The sequence below is a fragment of the Puma concolor genome, chromosome C2 (assembly GCF_028749965.1).
Source record: "Puma concolor isolate L17-30 chromosome C2, mPumCon1.1.hap2, whole genome shotgun sequence".
Lineage (NCBI taxonomy): Eukaryota > Metazoa > Chordata > Mammalia > Carnivora > Felidae > Puma > Puma concolor.
In genome coordinates, this window is record NC_141675.1 from 34,640,697 (window position 1) to 34,657,765 (window position 17,069).

At 43.7% G+C, this 17,069-nt stretch overlaps 1 pseudogene across 1 annotated transcript in view; it reads left to right on the forward strand.

Moving 5' to 3' along the window:
- The window catches only part of LOC112850019 (small ubiquitin-related modifier 2 pseudogene), a 243,033-nt pseudogene extending 232,969 nt beyond the window's left edge, over window positions 1–10,064 (forward strand). The window contains exon 2 of the transcript XR_015239998.1: window positions 9,243–10,064. The product of XR_015239998.1 is annotated as a small ubiquitin-related modifier 2 pseudogene (transcript). The remainder of the gene's footprint in view (window positions 1–9,242) is intronic.
- The last annotated feature ends 7,005 nt before the right edge of the window (window positions 10,065–17,069 follow it).

Consider the following 17,069-nt stretch of genomic DNA (forward strand, 5'->3'; position numbering starts at 1 on the left):
CAAGGGTTCCAGAGGTATGAAGCTGGCTGTTTACTTTCCTTCTTTACTTCCTTCTTTCCCTCTTCCTTTCATCTCTCTAAGATCACTGTATCAGCTGTGTGGAGAAAGGTTAAGGGAGTTTATAGAGAAAGCAGGAAAGCTATGATATATTCCTAGGTAGAAAAATACCTAGCTCAAGAAGTTTAGACCAGAATGTGATGGGGTGGCAAAAGAGAGGAAGAGAAGCAGATTTAAGAACAATTAACAAAAATTTTTTTAATGTTTATTTATTTTTTTTTTAAACGCTTTTATTTATTTATTTTTTTTTTTAATTTATTTTTTGGGACAGAGAGAGACAGAGCATGAACGGGGGAGGGGCAGAGAGAGAGGGAGACACAGAATCGGAAACAGGCTCCAGGCTCTGAGCCATCAGCCCAGAGCCCGACGCGGGGCTCGAACTCCCGGACCGCGAGATCGTGACCTGGCTGAAGTCGGACGCTTAACCGACTGCGCCACCCAGGCGCCCCAATGTTTATTTATTTTTGACAGAGATAGAGAGAGAGAGAGAGAGAGAGCGCGCGCACGCGCGCGCGCGCGCACACACACACACACACACACACACACACACAGACATGAGCAAGGGAGGGGCAGAGAGATGGAGACACAGAAGCTGAACGGGCTCCAAGCTCTGAGCTGTCAGCATAGAGCCTGATGCGGGACTTAAACTCACAAACTGTGAGATCATGACCTGAGCTGAAGGCAGACACTTAAACAACTGAGCCACCCAGGCACCCAGATTTAAGAACAATTTTGGTGGAGCTGCTAGGACTTGGTTATAGGCTAGATAAATGTAACTTGGTTATGGACTAGATAAATGAACTTTCCAGATGAATGAATAAAATGCATAATTAATACACAGTAAGTTTAGCAGTTACAGAGCAGCTGGTATGTCTTAGACCCTGTGGTAAAAGCTGGGACAATGAAGATAGGAATAGTCTCTGACTTCAAGGAGTTGATAGCAGAGGAGGTCCTAACATTGAGAAAAGAAAAACAACAACAACAACAATAACCACAACAACCACCATACAGGAATAGCAAAGGGCTCACCTACAGTTGAGAGAATGGGCTTTGTATTCCTTGTAGATGTGGGAGGCCTGAGCCTTGCCTTGTCCTAACACAGGACTTGTGTTATCTGTGGTAAATTAGCCTCTAGGCCCCCCAGACCGTGGTGGGGATTAGGGGAAGGACTGCTATTGAGAGGACAGTGGGTGAGAGGAAGGGAGAAATGATGGCGGCAAACTATATCCAAGATGGGAGCCCATGCTGAGCTTCAATGTCATAGCCAGCTAGGTAGGATTTGGAGAAACAAGGGCTGTGAGAGTAAGTGTCACATAGTGATGGAATAGTAGGTTCCAAGTGCACTCAAGCAAGCTATGTCAGAGGGCATGGAACAGAAAAGGTCTTAAAACCAGGGTAATGTTCAAATCATGTGCGTTATTAAATTAAGGAAAAATATATAGGGAGAAGCAAGGGGAAGGGGGTAGGATGGTGTATTTAGGATAAGATGCGATGGGGTGGAAGCATGACACCACCTGAATCCTGGCATGGATTACAATGTTTGTATGTTCTGTCTCTTGGCCACATCAACCTTCCTTGCTAATGGTACAGTTACGAGGACCAGAGTTGAGGTTTGAGCAAACGTATGCTCAACAGATGGGAGTTTCCCTGGATCAGTGACACACACTGACACCAAAGAAATGCACAGGCCAGTACACCTGGCCACCAATGTTGCTCATCAATTAGCCAGGTGAGCAGTTATGGGTTTTAAAGACTTTATTTTATTATTTTATTTCATTTTATTTTATTATTTGATTTGATTTGATTTTCTGTAAAGTAAACTCCACACCCAACATGGAGTTTGAACTTACAACCCCCAAATCAGGAGTCTCATGCTCTACCAACTGAGCCAGCCAAGCACCCCAAGCAGCTATGGGTTTTATTCGTCTACTCTGGTCAGAGGATGGGGCCAGACTGGTTGTCATATTCTTTTCTTTCTTTCTTTCTTTCTTTCTTTCTTTCTTTCTTTCTTTCTTTCTTTCTTTCTTTCTTCCTTTCTTCCTTTCTTTCTTTTTATTTATTTTGAGAGACAGAGAGAGCATGCTTGCAAGCAGGGGAGGGGCAGAGAGAGAGAATCTGAGCAGGCTCCACACTGTCCGCGCAGAGCCCTACTTGGGGATTTATCTCACAAACGGTGAGAAAATCAAGAGTCGGATGTTTAACCAACTGAGCCACCTGGGAATCCCAGGTTATCATCTTCTGCTTTAAGACTTCACACATGAATATTCAGTGTCTTATGCATATTTAGGATATCATGAATATTTATTTATTTATTTATTTATTTAATGTTTATTTATTTTTGAGATAGAGAGAGACAGAGCATGAACGGGGGAAGGTCAGAGAGAGAGAGAGACACAGAATCTGAAGCAGGCTCCAGGCTCCGAGCTGTCAGCACAGAGCCTGATGCGGGGCTCGAACTCATGGACTGTGAGATCATGACCTGAGCCGAAGTCGGATGCTTAACTGACTGAGCCATCCAGGCGCCCCGGATATCATGAATATTTAGAGGTCCAGTGTCTCATATACTACTTAGTACCTCAAAGATATTAGGTGTCTCTTAGTCCTTCCATCCTTTCCATGTTTAACACACACATGTTGTACTCATTATCTTTCCTGAACAAATTAAAAAAAAAAATTTTTTTTAACGTTTATTTATTTTTGAGACAGAGAGAGACAGAGCATGAATGGGGGAGGGTCAGAGAGAGGGAGACACAGAATCTGAAACAGGCTCCAGGCTCTGAGCTGTCAGCACAGAGCCCGACGCGGGGCTTGAACTCACGGACCGCGAGATCATGACATGAACCGAAGTCGGCCGCTTAACCGACTGAGCTACCCAGGCGCCCCTTTCCTGAACAAATTTATAAAAGGTTTTGCTTTTATCTTACAAACCATAAATGTGTTCATCTTCTAAACTGGAGTAGAGTGGTCTACAAAGCAAATGCACATTACAGTAGGACTTCCAGGTATCCAAGTCAGTGAAACTAGGAGTGGTGAAAGCTTGTCAGGACAAAAGGGCCCAGAGCCCTGGGGAGGACTCTTCCAAGACCTAGGAGGAGAGGGACGTTCTCCCTCAGGAGTCAGGAGCTGAACCCAGGAAGGGAAGAGGGTCAGCCAGAGCCTGCAAAGGAGTGTTCAGGGGCAGGTGGACCGAGGTGTGATAGGCAAGCACCTTGGATAAGCAGGTGCAGAATCCAACCCAGACAGGCAGAATTGCTGACACCCAAACTTCCAGGAAGACTTTTCCCTGAGGCCCTGAAGGAAGGGAGAATTCAGAAAAGAGGTGAGAGGAAGCTTGGCCAGGCCCAGGTCCAGCCCAGCCCAGTCCAGCCCAGCTCTAGGTCCTGTGAACAAAGACCAGCTCACACCAGGACTCTCGCCATTTCTTACAAATCTGTAACTTCCTTAAAGTTAGCTATTTTTGTTACTCCTTGTTTCCAGGCAGTTCAATTAGTAATGTGAACAGGGTTTAAACAAAGAAAGGAGGAGGTGCAAAGAGGATTGGTTACTTGCTTAATTTTTTTTTTAAACATTTATTTTTGAGAGACAGAGCACGAGTGGGGGAGGGGCAAAGAGAGGGGGGTACACAGAATCCAAGGCAGGCTCCAGGCTCTGAGCTGTCAGCACAGACCCCGACGCGGGGCTCCAACCCACGCACCGCGAGATCATGACCTGAGCCAAAATCGGCCGCCCAATGGACTGAGCCACCCAGGTGCCCCATTTTGGTTACTTGTTTAAAAGCTGGTCAGTGGACTGGGGAGCAGCCCCCCATGGGGAAGGTATGTGTGTGTTGGGGCAGGGGCCTGGGGGTGGGCGACAGCCTGGTAGCCTGTGGGGAGAGATAGGCAAGCCGACTCCATCCCAGAGGAGGTGTGGAAGCTGGATGGGGCCAGGGTGGGGGTAGGGGTGAGGTGAGAGCTCTGCCCCGGACTACTCTGCTAGCCCCTCAGGGAATACTTGGGCTTTTAAAATCGCTTTGCTTTGTATTGTAGTCAGAGGTATAGGAACTGACTGCGTAGGCGGGCGGGGGGGGGGGGGGGGGGGCTGTGGGAAAAAGTTCTGCCCCTCCCCTCGGGGCTCCCACCGCCCCTCCCCCATCACTGTACACGTATTGTCTGTTCTCTGTGGGTCTCCCCCGCCAGACGTGAGCTTCCCGGGAGCAGGCACTGTGTCCGATTCACCTCTTTCTGCCTCACAATGTGGCCCAGCGTGGGGCCTGACACTTGGAAGTTTCTCAAAGAGTTACTTGTTGAATGAATGAACAAATGAATGCTTTCTCCGAACTGCTCTGAACTTTTGATGGGATTTACAAAGAAGGAAAGGCCTGATCACTGCTCCGGATTCCTGACATCACTTCACCAGGCATTCGTGTGGCTCTGGAACTCGGGGAGGCAGTGAATACCTAAGGTTTGGTTTCTATGTGTATGCGCATTTTCCTGGGGATAAGATTCTACATAACTTCTCAGATTTTCAGAGGCGGTTGTCCAAAAAGAATGAAAGTAATCATTGAGAAAATAGTCCCAGAATGGAAATTTTACATACGTTTTCTCAGTATTGATTTCTCTGAACCAAATTACTTTTCTTACCAACATTACTGGTTTTTTTTCCTGTGTATGATCTCTCTCTCTTTTTAATGGTTATTTATTTTTGAGAGACAGAGAGAGATAGAACACAAATGGGGAAGGAGCATAGCGAGAGGGAGACACAGAATCCCACGCAGGCTCCAGGCTCCAAACTGTCAGTACACAGCCTGACTGGGAGCTGGAACCCACAAACTGTGAGATCATGACCTCAGCCAAAGCAGGATGCTTAACCGACTGAGCCACCCAGCCCACCCAGCCGCCCCCCGCCCAGTCTATAATCTTTTTAGTTCATTTTGTAATTTCAGAATCATCCACATTCACCTTAGTAAATAGTAACATGCTGATAGGGGCCAGGACGCGCTACCCAAAAATATGGCATTTTGACTTATTAAAAATATTTTAAGCTGAAGGAATTTTTTAAGGTTTTATTTAATTCATTTTTAAAAAGATTTTTAAAAATGTTTATTAGAGAGAGAGAGAGAGAGAGGGAGAACGTGAGTGGGGGAGGGGCAGAGGGAGAGGGGGACAGAAAGTCCCAAGTGGGCTCTGCTGACAGCAGAAAGCCTGAAGCCTTCTGGAACTCACAAACCGTGAGATCATGACCTAAGCCAAAGTCGGACGCTTAACCGACTGAGCCACTCAGGCATCCCGAGTTTTTATTTTTAAGTAACCTGTACACCCAATGTGGGGCTCAAACTTACCATCCTGAGATCAAGAGTCGCAGGCTCTAAGGACTGAGCCAGCCAGGTGCCCCTAGCTGAAGGAAGCCACAAAAGCAAGAGGGTCACTCTGACCTCTCCCACCTTCTTCCCCGAAGCAGGTCATAAAACTCCTCTGTGAAAGGTACCCTCCCTAACCATTAGAAAGGAGGACATTCTAATTACCAGGGACAGAGAATTAAGGGCAGAGAAGGCTGTGTAAACAAGCCTTGTTAAACTAGCTCTTATCTTCCAAGTTACTTCTTCACCATTTACTACCCCTAGCCCAAACCCCTTGTCAATTCTTCACAAATTTCTATAGCTCAAAAAGGTATAAAACCTTCTTGCTCTGGTCACTTCTTTGGGTCTTTTCTTGGGAAGGCTTCCATGTACATGTAACATTTTTATTTCTCCTGTTAATCTGTCAATTTAATTTTCTGATCAACCCTCCCTACGAGGGTTGAGGGAACCTTTTTTCTCTCCTGCAATGCTATGACCTTTGCAATGTCCCAAAACCTCCCTTTCATCACCTCAGCCAAGGCATCCTTAATTGATTTCTCTTACACTTGGGGCTCATCCGCTGTTTTGCAGGTGGATGACAGTGTGGAGCGGGTGTGGGGCTGGAAGTGAGACCTTAAGGGCAGAGGCAGAATCAGGAAGAGAGCTGCTGAGATATTCAACTACCTAATCCAATTCTCCTTGCACACTCAGCAGCCTCCCCTCCCTCTGCACAACAATGGAAGGAAAGAGGCAGTGGGGAAAAAATAAGGTCCTGTAATACGGTTAGAAGGGGTAATTACCAGGACCGTGGAGCACAGGGAAAGTACCTCCCAGAAAGAAGGGCTAAAGACAGCCTACAAGGATGAGGAGTAAGGGAATTAGTAACAAATGTATGCTTGTGCAGGGAACCAAAAAAATAAAAAAATAAAAAAATAAAACTAAATCTCCGTGCTGAATTGGCCAGGCACTGGAGAACCTGAGGTAGGCAGCAAGGACTGGGCTACAGTACATTCCAGGGAGGAGGAGAGAAAGCTCCAAGCCAGGCCGGGATTTTGCAGCAGCTGCTGTGCCCTGATACTGAGTATCGGTGCCTCGAGGGAGGGATGAGTCAGTCCCAGCAGATCCAAGTTTAGGATAAAAGAGCCAACCAGGAAAGCACTCGGCAAACACCTTCCCTGTGAGAGGGCTACTGACCATTTAGAAGTGGGATCCCCAGCCCCATACAGGACACCAGGGAGGCCCTGGAACTGCTTGAAGGGCTCATTCGCGTAGGGACTGAGAGTGAAGAGCTGTTTCAAAGTGTGTCCCTTCCTCTACCCGGAAAGTTCTGCCAGATTTGCCACCCGTTGTTTGATTTCATAGAGTTGTCTAAAACCAGGGTTGTGTTAGAGCAGAAGGCAAAAGGGTAAGTGCCAGATTATGGTTGTGAATGTCACATCTTGCTGTAGGAGTCAAGGAAGGGTGTTTTGAAACAAGAATTCTTGGTTATGGGTGTGGCTGTAAATGCATCCTGCACCCTGATGCCTCATGGGAGAGAGCTTTGAGTTGTATGGGGATCTGGCCAGAAGGTAAGCTCCAGCACCCCAATCTTGACCTTCATGGCAGTTGAAAGGATGGTGGGGTCAGATTGCATCACTCAGCCTAAATCTGTGTGGAAAAAGAAAATGACCTGGAGCACATACTGGCCCACTGTTAGTTCATGGTGAGCAGTCCCTTAAACAGTATGTTAGAGAAGAATTCCTGTTTTGGGGAGGAAGTTTGTGACAGGCGACTTTGGTTATATGGTTTTGTGGTACGATATATACATCATGAAACTTGCCATCTTTTAATGATTAAAAAAATTTTTTTTAATGTTTATTCATTTAAAAAAATTTTTAAATGTTTATTTTTGAGACAGAGACAGAGCACAAGTGGGGGAGGGGCAGAGAAAGAGGGAGACACAGAATCTGAAACAGGCTCTGAGCTGTCAGCACAGAGCCGGATGCAGGGCTTGAACCCACGAACCGCGAGATGATGACCTGAGCCGAAGTCAGATGCTTAACCTACTGAGCCACCTAGGTGCCCCTATGTTTATTCATTTTTGAGAGACACAGAGCAAGCAGGGGAGGGGCAGACAGAGAGGGAGACCCAGAATCTGAAGCAGGCTGCTGGCTCAGAACTGACAGCACAGAGCCTGACACGGGGCTCAAACCCATGAACCCATGAACCCATGAACCCTGAGATCATGACCTGAGCCAAAGTCAGATGCTTAACCAACTGAGCCACCGAGGTGCTCCTAAGATTTTATTTTAAGTAATCTCTGTGCCTAACATGGGGCTCAAACTCACAACTCTGAGATCAAGAGTCAGACACTCAACCGACTGAGTCACCCAGGCACCCCAAAGATTTTTTATTTCTAAGTGATCTTACACCCAACGTGGGGCTCGAACTCACAACCCTGAGATTGAGTCATATGCTCCACAGATTGAGGCAGCCAGGTGCCCCCTTATCCATTTAAAAATACATATAAATTTATGGGGTGCCTGGGTGGCTCAGTCGGTTAAGCATCCGACTTCAGCTCAGGTCATGATCTCAAGGTTCATGAGTTTGGGCCCCCACGTCGGGCTCTGTGCTGGCAGCTCAGGGCCTGGAGCCTGCCTCTGATCTGTGTCTCCCTCCCCTCAGCTCCTCCCCTGCTCACACTCTGTCTCTCTCTCAAAAGTAAATAAAGATTAAAAAAATATATAAATTTAATGACATTAATTAAAACCACAATGTTGTAAACCATCACCACTATTTACAAAGCTTTTTCATCACTCTAAACAGAACCTCCGTACTCATTTGTGTGCTTATTTTTGTTGTTACCCCACCTCTGCTGGTAGGTGGGGTCAAGTTATGCCTAGTCAAGAGATTTCTTCACCTGAGTTTCTTTCATCACAGGGTTGCTGTGAGTTCTTTTTTATGTAAACAGTTTTGCTACTTTCCTTCTCCATATGCACACTTACTTTAACAAAATGGAAATTATATCAAATGACCCCAAATTTAGTGCTGAACACTACAACCCTTTTACTTGCTTACAATTCTGTGAGTCATCAAGTTGGGTAGGAATCAACTGGGGGCATTTCTTCTGTTATCATTAACTAGTGTCATTTATGCCACTGCAATCTTCTGGCGGTTCAGCTGGTGCTGGATGGTATAATATGGCCTCATTTGTATGTCCAGTGCTGTCTATGGGCATGGGTGGTACATTTCCTCCAGCATGTTACCTGTGGAGTAGGGTTCCAGATGCAGGAAGAGAGAAAGGTTAAAAGACCCACTGTGCAAACAGTTTTCAAGCTGCAGTCTGGCTCGTTGCTAATGTCCCATTGTCCAAAGCAAGTCACTTGGCCAAACCCAAAGTCTATGTGAGAGGGGACTTCATGAAATACGGATACATACAGCATGGTTCATTGGGGCCATCACTGTAACAATCTACCACACCTATGTACTATTTTGCAGTTTGCGTTCCCCCTTAACAGGGTGTCTGTTTTCCAAGTTGATATAATTATAATAATTACATTTTTAAAAATGTTTATTTATATTTGAGAGAGAGAGACAGAGCGCCAGTTGGGGAGGAGCAGAGAGAGAGGGAGACACAGAATCCAAAGCAGGCTCCAGGCTCTGAGCTGTCAGCACAGAGCCTGATGTGGGGTTTGAACCCAAGAACCATGAAATCATGACCTGAGCCAAAGTTGGAGGCTTCACTGACAGGGCCACTCAGGTGCCCCTATCATAATTACATTTGTAATGACGACAAAAGAGTTAATCAAAGGACTATGCCAAAATGTACCTAATCATTATTGCTTTTTTTTTTCTTTTGTGGTTTGTTTTCATTTTCACTGTTATAAAGAAGTCATTAAGGTCTCCCTCCTCCACTGTTGCCACCTCCTTCTGCCGCTCCTGGTGCTGCTAGTATGCTAGTTAAGTGCGGATCTGGTACCTCTTGTGAAGCAGCAGCTGAAGAGACCCCAGCACTCAGCGAGGCCCGCAAAAAGCCCAAGGAAGGAGTCAAGACTGAGAACAATGATCATATGAATTTGACAGTGACAGGGCAGGATGATTCTGTGGTGCAGCGTAAGATTAAGAGGCACACACTGCTTAGTAAACTAACGAAAGCCTTTTGTGAATGGCAGGATTTGTCCATAAAGCACATCAGATTCTGATTTGATGGGCAGCCAATTAATGAAACAGACACGCCTGCACAGTTGGAAACGGAGGCTGAAGATACAGTTGATGTGTTCCAGCAGCTGACGGGAGGCATATCCTGAAAAGGGAACCTGCCACTTCACTCCAGAACTCTGTTCCTCCAGACCAAGAAGGCATTCTCGATTAGAAAGCCACAATTTGGTTCCACCACATCCTGCGTACTATAGTTTTCTCTATTCTTTCATTTTCCGCTTCCCCATTCCTTTATTGTACATTAAGGTACTGTAGATGTGCACAAGCATATTGCAGGTTTTTTTTTTTTTTTTTTAATTAAATGGCCAATGTTATGTTTGGTGCATGTCACATGGAGATGGGATGGGGAAAAATACTGGTTCTGTGATAATACCCCCTTTCTCCATTAGTGGCATGCTCATTCAGCTCTTATTTTTACATTCCAGTAAGTTATTTTGCTCTCACTGTTTAACAAAAAATGAGCAACATAAAAATCCTTGCATACCTTGTGTGATTGGAGAATTTTAATGTTTTTCATTTATTATTGTAAAACCAAGGGCAATTTTATAACATTTTTGTACATAGCTGTTAGATATAGGGCACTCTGTCTTTAAGTAGGGATAAATTACTCTAAGAGAAATGAATCCTAGATACTTTTCCCTTCAAGTCAGCATCTTGTTGTTGAAACAAATTTCTTGTTTTAAAAAAAGTAAATAGATATTTGTTGAATGTCTACTATGTGTAAGGACTTATTCAAGAATACTAAGGATACCTATTTGCTTAAATTTTTTTCAGGGGAAATTCAGACAAACATGAATATATAAAAAGCACTATGGAGAGAAAGCAGAGAAGGCAGATTACATCCTGGAGAGAAGTTGGGGTCGGTAGGGCTTGCTATTTAAAGTTTATTTAGGGGAACCTGGGTGGCTCAGTCGGTTAAGGGTCTGACTTTAGCTCAGGTCATGTTCTCACAGTTCATGAGTTCAAGCCTTGTGTTGGGCTCTGTGCTGACAGCTCAGAGCCTGGTGCCTGCTTAGGATTCTGTGTCTCCCTCTCTCTCTCCCCCTCTCCTACTCACACTCTCTCTCTCTCTCTCAAAAATAAATGAACCTTAAAAAAATGCTTTTGGGGACACCTGGCTGGTTCAGTCAGGAGAACATCTAACTCTTGATCTCAGGGTCATGAATTTGAGTCCCATGAAGGGATAGAGATTGCTTTTAAAAAATGTCTTAAACTGGGCACGTGGGTGGCTCAGTGGGTTGAATGTTTGATTCTTGGTTTTGGCTTGGGTCATGATCTCACAGTTTGTGAGTTCAAGCCCTGTATCCAGATCCAAGTTGATAGCTTGGAGCCTGCTTGGGATTCTCTCTCTTCCTCTCTCTCTCTCTCTCTTTCTCTCTGCCCCTTCCCTGCTCTCCTATGCTCTCTCTCTCTCTCTGAAAATAAGTAAACTTTTAAAAAATGGCTTAAACAATAAATGGAGCCTTAAAGGGGCGCCTGGGTGGCTCAGTCGGTTGAGCGGCCGACTTCAGCTCAGGTCATGATCTCATGGTCCGTGAGTTCGAGCCCCGCGTCGGGCTCTGTGCTGACAGCTCAGAGCCTGGAGCCTGTTTCAAATTCTGTGTCTTCCTCTCTCTGACCCTCCCCCGTTCATGCTCTGTCTCTCTCTGTCTCAAAAATAAAAAATAAACGTTAAAAAAAAAAAAATTAAATGGAGCCTTAAAAAATAAATAGGGTGCCTATCTGGCTTAGTCAGAGCTTGTAACTTGATTTTAGGGTTGTGAGTTCAAGCCCCACACTGGGTCTGGAACCTACTTAAAATTTAAATACATACACACATACATACATAAAATAAACCCACAAACAACTAAATAAATAAGATACCTGTGTAACTCCCATCCTTAAAAACATTTTTTGAGGGGCACTTGAGTGGCTCAGTTGGTTGAATGCCAACTCTTGATTTCGGCTCAGGTCTCACAGTTGTGGGATCAAGCCCTGAGTCCAGCTCATGGAGAAGTGAGGAACCTGCTTGGGATTTGGGATTCTCTTTCTTTCTACCCCTCCTCACCACCTCTCCCCCCCCCCCCCCGCCACCCATGTACACATGGGCTCTCCCTTTCTCTCAAAATAAATAAACTTTAAAAAATGTTTTTGAATTATGTTCTAAGAATAAGAAATTATTTCTCTTGCATCATATCCTCGTAAGAAGAAGTGAAATCAGTGGGACATAGGGTAGGAATATTAACACTTTCACAATGCATTGCTCAATTGCTCTCCCAAGGGCTTTACCAATTTATACCACCACCAACAGGAATTTGCCAGTTTCCCTGCTTTGACCACAGTTAACATGGAACATTCTAATTAAAAAAAGAAAACTTTGTTAGTTTAATAGGTAAGCCTGGATTTCCTTCTTTTAAGACAGTATTTTATGTAGTCTTTTACCTTTTCTTTTTTGTAGTTATCTCTAGAGCCAACGCAGGGATTGAACTCACAACCTGAGATCAAGAGTCACATGCTCTGCTGACTATCCCAATAGTCTTTTATCTTGACCACTTCAGTCTTTTTTTTTTTTTTTTTTAGGCTTATTTATTTACTTTGAGACAGGGAGAGAGAGAATAAGAGGGGGAGGGGCAGAGAGGGGGGCAGGAAGAGAAAGAATCTCAAGCAGCCTCCTGGGTCTGCTCTGAACAGGACTCAGGACTCCATCTCAGAACCATGAGATCATAACCTGAGCCAAAATCGGGTCAGAGGCTTAACTGACTGAGCCACCCGGATGCCCCTTGACCACTTTAGACTTTTGCACTTTTTAGTTTTTGAGCTATAATTGTTATTTTCTGTTGCTCTGTGGTGGGTTTGGCTGGGGTGGGGAGGTCGAGGAGACTAAGAGGCACACCCACATGTGGACACACATGCAAAAACGTGGGCATGATCACATTCGGACATATTCACGTTTCCTGGTGTGAATAAAAAATGGGGATAAAATATCTGGAATCATAAAGGGCCAAATACAGAGGAAACCAAATATTTTTAATCAGGGGACTTAGGTAGGTATTTCTTTGAATAGTGGTTGTATTTTGGCCCTTAAGAGGGATAAAATGTTCCTTGGCAGGAGCCCATCTGAGTCTGTGCGGTTCTGACCCTGTGCTATGTGTTCTGCTTGGCTAGGCACACTCTTGGGCACTGACCAGGAGGCGGGGCTGCTTTTGGTCCCCAGTCTCAGGCAATTTGTATCTATTTCTACTTTCTAAGTCAGTCAGTAAGGGCAGGATCAGTATCCCTGGCCTATGTATGTCTGTCTGCCCCATGAGAAAATGTTTCATTCATTAATTAATGCATGCATTTATGCATCTGTTTATCCCATAATTTGTCTATTCATTTGGGCATGTATTTATACATGATTGCATTCATTCAGTCAGTACACATTTATTAAGGTCAAGGTTTATGCCACAGTGATCAATGATAACTAATTAGATAATTAATTAGATAACTAAGTGGGCACCCAGGAAAAGGTCGTAGCTTCCAGACCTATAGTAGTTGGTGTCCTGTAGACTGAGATCCTGGCAATGTACTGATCAACCCTTCTTGGTCCATTAACTGTGAACAAATAAACTCGTGTTTTACCACACCAAAGCCAAAATGTGCTGACTGAGCTTTCTTTACCAGAAAAATGGTATTACATTTCTCTTTGTGATAGGAAAGGTTAGAACAACAGTATGTGACCTTACAGCTCTGGGCACTGATTCTGCACTATGTCAGCTGTGAAAAAACACGTCCCCGCATTCAAGTGACACCCTTTATTTGGTAAGTGGATGTATCTTTATGTTTTCTTTTTGAAAGCTGAGGGCTATTTTTAAGAATTTTTATTTATTTACTTATTTATTTTTAAAAGTTTATTTACTTATTTTGAGAGAAAGAGAGCATGAGCAGGGGAGGGGAAGACAGGGAGGGAGAGGGCGAATCCCAAGCAGGTTCTGCACTGACATCAAGGAGCCCGATGCAGGGCTCGAATTCGTGAACTGAGATCATGACCTGAGCCGAAACCAAGAGTTGGATACTTAAGTGACTGAGCTACCCAGGCACTGTGAGGGGCATTTTTTTAAAAAGCAAAATTCAGACTCCCTGTCCTTAAGGAGTTTATAATCCAGTTGGAGTAATAAGGCCAGTCCACCCAGGATTACAGAGTATAGAACTAAAGAGTGTTTTCTTTTTACTGAAGGCTGCCATCTGGTCTGAAATTCCCTACCAACATGGAACTCTTCCTTCAAAGTACGTTGTAAGTAGTCTTTTCAGCTTTGTTTTTTTTTTTTTTTTTTTATAAATTTTTTTTTTTTTTTTTAACGTTTATTTATTTTTTTGGGACAGAGAGAGACAGAGCATGAACGGGGGAGGGGCAGAGAGAGAGGGAGACACGGAATCTGAAACAGGCTCCAGGCTCTGAGCCATCAGCCCAGAGCCCGACGCGGGGCTCGAACTCACGGACCGTGAGATCGTGACCTGGCTGAAGTCGGACGCTTAACCGACTGCGCCACCCAGGCGCCCCTGTTTTTTTTTTTATTAAAAAAAATTTTTTAATATTTATTGAGTGACAGAGAGAGAGAGAGAGAGCAGGAGTGGGGGAGGTACAGAGAGAGGAAGACACAGAATCCAAAGCAGTCTCTAGGCTTGGAGCTGTCAGCATAGAGCCCGATGGGAGACGTGGGGCTCAAACCCATGAACCATGAGATCATAACCTGAGTTGAAGTCGGATGCTTAACTGACTGAGCCACTCAGGCGCCAGCCTTTTTGGCTTTGTACCAACACTTTTCTGGTGAAGAACCTACTATGTGTTTTTGTTTTTTCATTAAAAATTTTTTAAGTTTATTTATTTTGAGAGAGAGTGAGAGAGAGAGCTTATTTTGCATGTGTGATCAGAGGATGGACACAGAGAGAGGGAGAATCCCAAGCAGGCTCCGGGCTGTCAATGTGGAGCCTGACTCGGGACTTGAACCCATGAAATCAAGAGTCAGAGGATGCTCAACCCGCCTGAGCCACCCAGGTGCCCTGTTTTTAAATAGAAAAGTAATGTATGCTTAATGTAACACATTGAAACAATATGGCAGAGTATAAAAGTAAAAACCTAAACTTCACCTGGAATCTCCCACCTTCCTACCATTGATAAGGACTGTTACAGGATGGTGAGGATGCCATTTTCTATACTTGTACAGACACATATATAAACATTTTACCCCATACTTTTGATTGTAATCTATTTTTAAAATTAGATAATATTTGAGCAATATAAAATTTTTAAAAAAATCAAATGCATTAAAGAATATATATAATGAGGAGAAAGTCTCTCTTCCATCCCCATCTGTCTCCTTCAAGTCCCTCAGTTCACCTCCCCAGGGGCAAACACTGTCACTTTCATGTGTAGCCTTCTAGAGATAGTCTATGCTTTTTACAAGCACATATGCTAATTTTTTTAAGTTAGCTCTATGCTTAATGTGGGACTTGAACTCATGACCCCAAGATTAAGAGTCTCATGTATAACCAACTGAGGCAACCAGGTGTCCTTTTATGCATATATATATATATATATATGTAAATTTTAATTTTTTTGGTAATGTTTATTTATTTTTGAGAGAGAGGACGGAACATGAATTGGGGAGGGGCAGAGAGAGAGACACAGAATCCAAAGCAGGCTCCAGGCTCTGCTTGTCAGCACAGAACCCGACGCAGGGCTCCAACTCACGAGATCATGACCTGATCCCAAGTTGGGCACTCAACTGACTGAGCCACCTAGATGCCCTGCATTTGTAATTTTGATAAACATTAGCCAGTTGCTCTCAGTAGAGACTTTATGAATTTGCGTTCCTTTCTTCAATTATGAGAGTAATTTTTCCCCATGCAGTTACCAGGATATTAATGACTTAAAAAAAACCAACAAAACAACAAAAAACCAAAAACTTTTGTCAGGAAACCTGGGTGGTTCCATTAGTTAAGTGTCTGTCTCTTGATTCCGGCTCAGGTCATGATTTCACAGTTTGTGAGATCGAACCCTGGGTGAGGCTCCTCAATGGCAGCATGGAGCCTGCTTAGGATTCTCTCTTTCTCTCCCCCTTTCCACTGCTCTCTCTCTGTCTCTGTCTTTACTCTCTCTCTCAAAATAAATGAATAAACATTAAAAAAAAACTTTGCCAATTTGGTAGATCAAAAATAGTTACCCCTAGCTGTTTTCATTTGTAGTCCTTTTATTATGAATGAAGTTGAGCATCCTCTCATATATATGAGGGCCTTTTGTATTTATTTTTCTATGTATGGGCTGTTTATATCCTTTACCTATTTGTTTTTCTTTTTGCAGCTTTTCTTGTCAATATCTACACTTGAAATGTATATTATAATGTATATATTTTTGATTAGCCTGATTTAATAAGAGACAGACAAATACTACATGATCTCACTTATATGTGGAATCTGTAAAAGTATAACACATAGTAACAGAGATAAGAGTGGTGAAGGGGGTCTGGCTGGCCCAGTGAGTAGAGCATGCTACCCTTGATCTTGGGGTTTTGGGTCTGAGCCTTATGTTGGGTGTAGAGATTATTTTAAACAAATAAAATCTTAAAGAAAAAAAAGAATGGTGATTACTAGAGATTGAGAGTGGGAGAAATGGGAAGATATTGGTCAAAGGTGCAAATTTTCGGCTCTAAGATAAATTCTGGAAACTTAATGTATAGCATGGTGACTAGAGTTCATAATAATATATTATGTAGTTGAGGGGCACCTGGGTGGCACAGTCAGTGGCCAACTCTTGATTTCAGCTCAGATCATGATCCCATGGTTCATGCACTGACATCACAGAGCCTGCTTGGGATTCTCTTTCCATCCTCTCTCTGCCCTTGCTGCCACCCTCTCTCTCTCAAAAGTAAATAAATAAACATTAAGAAAATAATGTATACTTGACATTTGCTGAGAGTAGATCTCAAGGGTTCTCACCAGCACCAAAAAAAGAGTAACTAGATGAGGGGATGAATATGTTAATTGGCTTGATTGTGCTAATCACGATGTATATGTATATCAAAACATGTATATCTTAAATATACACAATTTCAATTTTCAATCATAGTCTTATAAAGATGGGGTAAAAAAGCTGGAGGTTATTAGTATTTTCTTTAAAAAAATTTTTTTTAACGTTTATTTATTTTTGAGACAGGGAGAGGGAGACAGAGCATGAACGGGGGAGGGGCAGAGAGAGAGGGAGACACAGAATTGGAAGCAGGCTCCAGGCTCTGAGCTGTCAGCCCAGGCCCGACACGGGGCTCAAACTCACGGACCGTGAGATCATGACCTGAGCTGAAGTTGGATGCTTAACCGACTGAGCCACCCAGGCACCCCTAGTATTTTCTTTTAGAGCTTTTTGTTTTATGTATTTATTTGTGTGTCTGTTTTACAATACTGAAGAAGGCTTGTCCACAGCAAGATGTTATATATATGTGTGTGTATATATATATATATATACATATATATATATGTATACGTA